An 8,352-nucleotide genomic window follows, 5' to 3' on the forward strand; every position below is an offset into this window, starting at 1 on the left:
GAAGACAAGCCAAATTGGTGGGTCAGATGGACGCGCAAGGTTCAGGCAGAGCTGGAACTAGCTTAACAGCGATGGTGGAGCACGACAACGACGGCACGGGCTCGCCGGAGATGGAGCAGCGGCGACGGGAAAAACAGAGAGCGAAGAGAGAAGAACGACGACGGCTCCAGAGCTTTATAGGGCAGCCAAGGAAGCGCAAGGAAGCCACGACGAAGTCTTCAGCGCGCCAACGCGACGCCCAGACGGCCACGCGCGCGACTGGAAGCAAGCCGAAGATCGCCGCCGGTGTAGCCTGAGCGGTGAGTACTGTTCACAGAAATTACAAGTTTGCCATTCGCCAAATTTCACAAATTACTCTCAAATTTTCATAACAACTCAAAAATCTCCAAAAATAAAAGTTGTTCAAAATCAAAAGTTCTACAACTTTGCTTTTATAACCATCTCCTAATTCGGTCTAGATTTTGAAATGAACTTTTGAATTTGAATAGGGAAATTTACCGAATTACGCCTTTTTGATTTACTCAAAAATTTTCTAAACAACTTGAAAAACTCCAAAAACAAACTTTGTATAACTTGCCAAGCTCTACACTTTTGCTTTTGGGCCCAACCCCAAAATATGCTTAGATTTTGAAATGGATTTTCAGGGTAGGGTTTACATGTTGAAACGCGGGGTTTTCTCGAAAAATTCAAAACCCAGGCAAACTTTGAACTTGAGTCAAACAATACAATTCAACACTCATTACACAAATGTAAACTTGTTTTAGTAAATGCACATCAAAGTTTTCACCAAATGCCAAATGCTTTGCAATGCATATGATGACATGTCAGATTTTAACATTTAAACACCCGAGGTGTTACAGATTTCCGGGCTGGCCACGCGCACCATCACGTCGCGTTGTGGGACACGCGCCCGCAATCCCTATCCTCTCCCACCAAAAATGCACCGGACGGTTCGCCTTCCCGAAGCAACCAGACTCTTCTCCCACAGAGGGGACGTGGGCCAGAAAAATCTCTTCACTAAACTCATCTGGGCCCATAACGACCGGAGGTCGGCCCACCTAGGATCCCAGAGCCAAGGGGCCGTCCCAACGAGGGATAGGCCCACAAATCACCAGGACCTCGATCCGCAGTCGGGTCACAGCCAGGTCAACACTGGATAAAATTCCCGCGAAAGGAATACCGCGATTCCCTTAAAAATATCCAGTTGACAAAAAACCGAGCCTTTCAGCATCACCTGCAAAGGGCTCAATACTACACTCGCGCGCACCCACTAGCAAAGTAACTCCGATGGAATTAAAAACACCCCCCAGGCGATTCTATCCAAATCACCTAGAGGCTCGGGGGCTACTATCGGGGACCTAATACCGAGGTACCCCAGAAGGTGGAACCAATAACCACCGAACGTTAAAAACTTCTGGACGGATAAGGGCGCCGTTATGTTCCTTGCTCAAATGACAGGAGTTTGGTTCCGCCTCGCCCGAGGGCTAAGGGCTAGTCTCCGTCTCGTCCGACGCCTTTGGGGTGGGCTCGGTCTCACCCGAGGGCTAAAGGCTAGTTTCTGCCTCTCCCGACGCCTTTGGGGCTGGCCCGGTCTCGTCCGAGGGCTAAGGGCTAGTCTCCGCCTCGCCCGATGCCTTTTGGGCCAACCTCGCCTCGCCCGAGGGCTGAGGGATAGACTCTGCCTCGGGGTCGGGCTCAGTCTCGCCCAAGAGTTAAGGACTGGTCTGTGCCTCACCCGACGACCGAGGACGAACCTCGCCCTGCTCGATGTCTAAAGACTGGTTTCGTCTTACTTGACAACTTCTCCCTGTTCCCTCATGATGATAGGTACAGGGCAAGACAAGACGTTCGGGTCAACCATGGCTTCAAGGACCATACCCTACGTCCCGGCAGGAAAGGTACTGCCAGGGAACGACGGGAAGGGTGCTTTAGACCCTTCTGGGCGCTGCAGAGCCTGAAAAGTATTACAAGTACGTGCTCCTCGCCCTGTAGAGTTGTAGGCGCCGCCTTCAGCTCTGGGACCCGGAACCCGACGAAGATATATGACAACCACTACGCTCCAGAAAAGGATTTGTGATCTCCACGAACGACGGATATACCGTCACCACGTTATGAACTCAAGGGAGTGGCGCCCACTTCCTGACCCCTCGGGTCCACCAAATCGGAAGACCTCGCCCACGGCGCTACGCCGGACCCCGACCCCACGTCCCTCCAAAAAGAGACTCATAGGAATCAAAAGGCGTGCGGAGCAAGACTGGGCGAGGCTCATAAGTCAAAACCACTGTACTACAGCCCATACCCTGCGCAGGGCAGTATTCTGTAACCATCCTGACATTCTACAGAGGCGTCGACAATATTGTAGGCGCTTATCATCCTTTCGCACCTATCAGAATGGAAAACCAGGCTGGGTAGACGTAAGCCACAAGGCTAGGTAGAGTACGCATCCTAAGCCCTCATCCTTGTAAAGCCGTCCCCTTCATCTATAAAAGGGGATGCGCTTCCTCCAACAGGGAGACCGACTTTTGACGGCATAACACACAACACCCACACAGTCAAGCTGCGATCAAGCTCTTGGCCTCCTTTCAACCCTTCTGTCAGAGACTTGGGACCAGTCCCTCTCTCGATCGTTTGTACCCCTACTACGAACCGTTTTCGGTGCTAATAACACGAGCAGCGACAAACTGGACGTAGGGACATTCAGCCCGAACCAGTATAAATCTTGTGTCCTTTAGTGTACCATCCGAGCCTAACGTGTATTACTATAAATCTATTTATCGGTACTTGTACGAAACACCGACAGTTATTGACGTGAACGATCCTGCCATGTGTGGGACTGTCTCTGTCTCAAACAGAACAAAGGTCCAAACTCCAACGAACACAATCTGTCCTGCGAATACTTAGGCTCTCTCGGACGACCGCTAAAATATAAGACTCGTTCGGATACCTATTTTTGGATCTTTTTCAATAATAAGATCTAAAAGACAATTTTTTTTACAAATAGATAATATTTAGATTTAGATTATGTCTCTTCCGACATCTCAAATAGGTTTTTTTATATAGATACTGTGTTAGAAACTATAGATTGAATTTAGATTCCGTAGGAGGTCTCCTTCTACATACAGCCTTACAACCTGGTTAGGTACGAGGCGTGGCATGATAATAAGGAGTGGCCTAGGGTATATTTTGGGTGCGCCCTACACATTTGGTCGTTGTTTTGATTGGTCCGGTGGGTACACCAACAGGTTGCCGAAGCAATCACACCAATAGAAATCCGTAAATTAAGGGTCTGTCTACTTTAGGTTCGGGTGTTTCAGGTAGTCCTGACACCCGAGTGCCAAGCGGCTAAAAAATGCTCGAATTTGGTTCCGCGACGGATACGAGTGTGTGTTTTAAGGCCACAAATCACTCAATTCCTGTAACCAGATGATCCAAATCAAATGATCAAAATTAATACAAGCAGATAGAACATATAAAATAAAAATTATCCAAATTATTTCTATAAAAGCTAAATTGGAAGATTGCAAAGGAAAACAAATAAACCATACTGATAAAACATATTAAACAAAAAAAAAATAGTCAATCATTTCTAGGGAAGCCAAATTGAAAAATTCCAAATGGAAACCAAATAAAACATACAAAAAATTAAAAAAGGCAAAAAAATGATCTGATAAATGTTCGAGTCATTCTTACCATTCTTATTTACAAATAATGGCCCTGTTCATTTGAGTTTATTTAGAACTACTTTTCAGCCATGGAACAATGTTTTTCTCTCACAACATTTCTGTATAAGTATCATCATAAACCAAATTTCATCATTAGCGAACACGGCGAATCAAGTTACACCAATTAAACACATACAACGTGTTCGGCTCGGCTTGTCTCATCTTATTTCAGTTTATTCTTCCTCACAGAATACTATTGAATCAGTCAAAACCAGTCATAACAATAGTAGTCTTGTGTACCCGCGGAACGAGCTGATAACTTACAACAAAACAGAAATATTAAAATATTGTCCAACGAGGCGTAATCTATCCCGTTAAAGAAGCCAATCTATGTGCCTACTTACTAGAGGCTGTTGTTCTATGCAACAGGCACAGAGGCCGAGGTGGATAGACGGGGTGCTGTTCGGCTGAGCCAGACTACTCTACTAGTTCTAGTACTCTTGTCCCTTAGTCTAAAAAATAAAGTCGCTATAGAAATGCGCTGGTCAAACTTTTTAAATTTTAATAAAATTTATAAAAAATATATGTAAAATTTATATTTCTAAATAAATTTATTATAAAAATATATTCAACAATCTACCTAATAATATTAGTTATATATTATAAATATTAATATTTTATTAAATATATTTAATAAAGTTAAAAGTTACTTACTTTTTGGGAAGCGAGGGTGACTTTTACAGGCGCACAGGGCCGAGATGGGCATGTGGCCAGGTGCTGTGCTGCTGACCACTTGAGCCTGCCTCCTACCGCGTGCACACTAGCCAACTACGGCCTGCAGCCTAGTACGATGGAAATCGACCAACAGCGGGGCCGTTCGGATGACATGAATTTCAGCCAGAATTTACCATTTACGGCTGAAAATCACTGTTTGTTCTTTCACATATTCCTTTATATTCATTCAGATTTCTCTAAATTTCTCCAAACGAACACAGCAGAGATCGGATGGCTGAAAAATCGAGATGACTCCAAAAATAACACTCGAGTGACGGTTAGATTTAGCGTAAATTAATGGCCAGTGAAAAGGAGAACTCTATTTTTTCTATACAATTCTTATGGAGATTGTTTTTGTCCATATAACTCTAGGAGTAAATTGCACGACCGCTCTTTAAAGTATTCAACGGTTCTTATTTAAGTCCTTAAACTATAAAATCGTATGTTTGGCTATCTAATATATTTAAGTAATTTTATCCATGTCCAAAATAAATACGATGAGGATTAGAAGCTGACGTGGTCATCCACATGGACATGATTTGAACAGAAAACACAAGAGACATGCAACGTCCCCATCTGCGTCCCTGGCAGTGCTCGTCGGGCGAGCACGCGATCACGTTCACCGCGAGGGTGACGAGCATGTGCTCCTGGACATGCAACGACAGCTCAGAGCGCGTGCACCCGCACCGCACGCCCAGCAGCAGGTAGTAGTCGACGTTGCACGCCTCACCTGCGGCGACGCGGCTGCGCAGCCCCTGGATGCGGGCCGTCAGTTTGCGGTGCGCGCCGGCGATCTCGCGGTACCGCACGCCACCAGGGTCCCGGGAGCTTGCCGTCGTGGAGCGCAGCGTCGTACAGGAGCTTGTTGTGGTCAAGGTCACGGAGGCAGTCGGCGAGCGCGGGCACGGAGCGCCGAGATGTAGGCAGGGTCCAGGGCGAGTGCGCGGTTACAGTCCGCGATGGCGTCGGCCAGACGGCCACCAGCCTGGAACGCAGCGGCGCGGCCGACGAGGCAGGCGGCGGCAAACGGGTGCGGCAGCACGCCATGGCGTGCCTCGAGGATCTTGGTGAAATGGCGCACAGCCTCGGCGGGGAGGCTGGCGTCCAGCGCGGCCATGACAGCCACGCGGCGCTGGAGCAGGAGCTTCACGTGCGCCAGGAGCTGGGACACGGCCTCCGACTCCATCGCCGGGATTGTATTTTTCAAAAAAAAACTTTGGTTTATTTATTAAGAATTCATAACTAATTCATTTTGGAATTGGCACAAACATGAAACTAGTACCCAAAATATTTTATCAAAAAAATATATGTCTCCATTGGTCCTAGATTTAGAGTTCTTCGGATATTTATTTAAGTTATCATTTTGTGTTATACTAAATTAAGAGATCGACCAAGAGAATCCATACTCCAAATTGAGTACCAAATATGTTAGAGTCAAATTAACTAAATTATTTTTGGAGGGCTAGCAACGTCAATACTAGTGGTAATGCACAAATATGATCTACATGTAGTGAGCATAGCACCTGCAAGATTGGTGTCATCCATAAAGTCTCGTTTAAACGCAGTTTGCTAAGGATTCTTTTGGTCAATCCCATGTTTGATATTGTACAAATATGATAATTTAGATAAGTAACGAACATGACTACAAACAATAAAACACTAGGACTAAGAACAAATAAAATGCAAATAACTCTAAATAGAGCCCAACGCATAGATTTTTTTTTAAGGATTAAGTCCACTTTTGTCCCTCAACTATTACGTCGGTCTAATTTTAACCCTCAACAACAAAATTGTCTAATATTGGTACCCCAAATGTTAAAACCGTTCACTTTTAGCACATGTGCGGGGGCATGACTGTTTTGACCGACGTCGAGCGGTTTTGACACGCAACCTTCATCTCAGTGAGAGGTGGGGCCCATGTGTCATCGACTCCGTCCCTCCGTCTCCATCCTCAACGCCATGGCCTCGCGCTGACGCTGACGAGGAAGGCGGACGCGTCTTCGTCTAATTCCTCGCAGAGGCCCGCGTACTTGTCGCCCTCCAACGACTCGCTCCACTCCACAACCTTGCCGTTCCCGCCCTTGCCAACCGTCAGCAGCGCCATGGCTGTCTCCGCGGCCTTCCGCCACTGCTCGGCCTGCACCCGCAGGCGACGCAGCTCGATTTCCATCTTGCCCTTCTTCGCCGTGTCGGCATCCGCCGTCCTCGTGGTTGCAGAGCCCTTCTTGGACTCGTACTGACGCTGCTCCTGCTTCAGCTGCCCGTTCTCGTGCAGCGCGCCCTGCAGCTGCTTCTTCAGTGCGTCGGCCGAGCTGCCTGTTCTCGTCTCCGCTTGTAGCTTCTTGTTCGCGTCCAGCGTGCTCCGTAGCTCGGATTCCTTGTCGAACAGGCTCCCTTGAGGAAGATGACCTCGGACTTAGCGCCCTCGAGCGCCGCCGCAAGCTTGCCGTGCCGCAGGTCAGACTCTGTCTTTATCTGGTCCATGAGCTTGTATGCGCACTGCGTCTCGACGGTGCTAAGGATCTTCTCTTCTTGGTACCTGGCCTCCGCGGCCCCCAGCTCCGCCCTCAGCTCGGCGACCTCCAACTCCGAGCCCGAGCAGTTGCAGCGGTCGCTTGCGGCCTATGACGACGTCTCCGCGATCTTGTCCTCGAGAGCCTTGACCTTGGCACGTGACTCCTCGAGCTCCTTCACCACGAGGCTGAACGAGTGCATCAGCTTGGACCCGTCGGTGAGCAGTGAATTCATGGTGGCCCGGCTCGCCTCCAGCTGCTGCTTGCACTCCTCGTGCATGGCGCGTGCCTGCGCCTCGGCCTCCTCGCTCACCTTGAGCTTCACCCTGAACTCGTCGATGGTGGCCAGCGCCTCCACCACGTCCTGCCGGCGGTCGGCGCGCGCCGCGGCGGCGAGCTAGACGCGGAGGCGGTGGACCTCGCCCATCGCCGCCGCCAGAGCGGTCGAGTCCGCGGCATGTTGCTTCTGCATGGCCTCCAGCTCCGACTGCCACGAGCGGTCGCGCTCCTGAGACAGGCGACGCAGCTCCAGGAGGCGCGCCTCCTCGGCCGACGAGAGCTCGGCGAGCTGCGCCTCGGAGTCGCGCGCCTGCGCGGACGCCGCGGCGGCCTGCGCCTTGGCGTCGTCGGCCTGGCCCGCTTCCTGAAGAGCTCGGAGGAATGGAGCTGCTCCTTGGCCTTCTTGAGCTCGTCTTGCAGCTGCGACAGCTGGGACTCCAACTCTGGCAGCTTCATCGTCGGTGGCCTCCTTTTCGTCGTAGGAGGAGGAGGCTCCGCCAGCGCCGCACCATGCCCTGAGCGCGCGGATGGTGCCGTGGAGGCGCTCGAGCGCCGGGTGGCACGGCTCGCTCGCGGACCGCTCGTGTGCTGCCGCGGTCGGCGCCGCGGCCGCCTTCCTCGCGTTCAGGAGCGCGAGGCCGTGGCCGTGGCCATTAGGATGGAGAGGGAGAGATTGAGTTGACGACGCGTGGGCTCCATATGTAGGTTGCGTGTCAAAACCGTTTAACGTTGGTCAAAACAGCTTTGTTCTCGCCTAGATGCTAAAAGTGAACGGTTTTAACGGTTAGGGTATCGATACTCTGACAGTTTTGTAGTTAATAGTTAAAATTAGACCGACACAATATTAGAGAGGATAAAAGTGGATTTAATCTTTTTTTAAAATTACGTACTCGGTTCATATTTTTTTGATTTTTGGGAGATGATAACTTTTCATCTAACTGAATGGGTCTTGCTATACTTGCTCTACCGGATTAGAGTGGGTGCCGAAGGACTCGATAGTATTTGGCAGCTTTAGTGTTTCATACACGCGCATTTGGTCGTTTTCTATTCACTGCGCTAGCTGTTTAGAGTTTGTTCGGTTTGTTTTACCTTAGGGGGCCTTGTTAGCTTTCTCTCAGCAGCTA

General features: G+C 49.4%; 1 pseudogene; it reads right to left on the reverse strand.

Annotated features, from left to right (window-relative positions):
- Nucleotides 1–6,164: 6,164 nt before the first annotated feature.
- LOC136463593 (interactor of constitutive active ROPs 2, chloroplastic-like) lies at nucleotides 6,165–7,821 on the reverse strand (annotated as a pseudogene).
- Between the last annotated feature and the right edge of the window lie 531 nt (nucleotides 7,822–8,352).

The sequence above is a fragment of the Miscanthus floridulus genome, chromosome 7, assembly GCF_019320115.1.
Source record: "Miscanthus floridulus cultivar M001 chromosome 7, ASM1932011v1, whole genome shotgun sequence".
Taxonomy (NCBI): Eukaryota; Viridiplantae; Streptophyta; class Magnoliopsida; order Poales; family Poaceae; genus Miscanthus; species Miscanthus floridulus.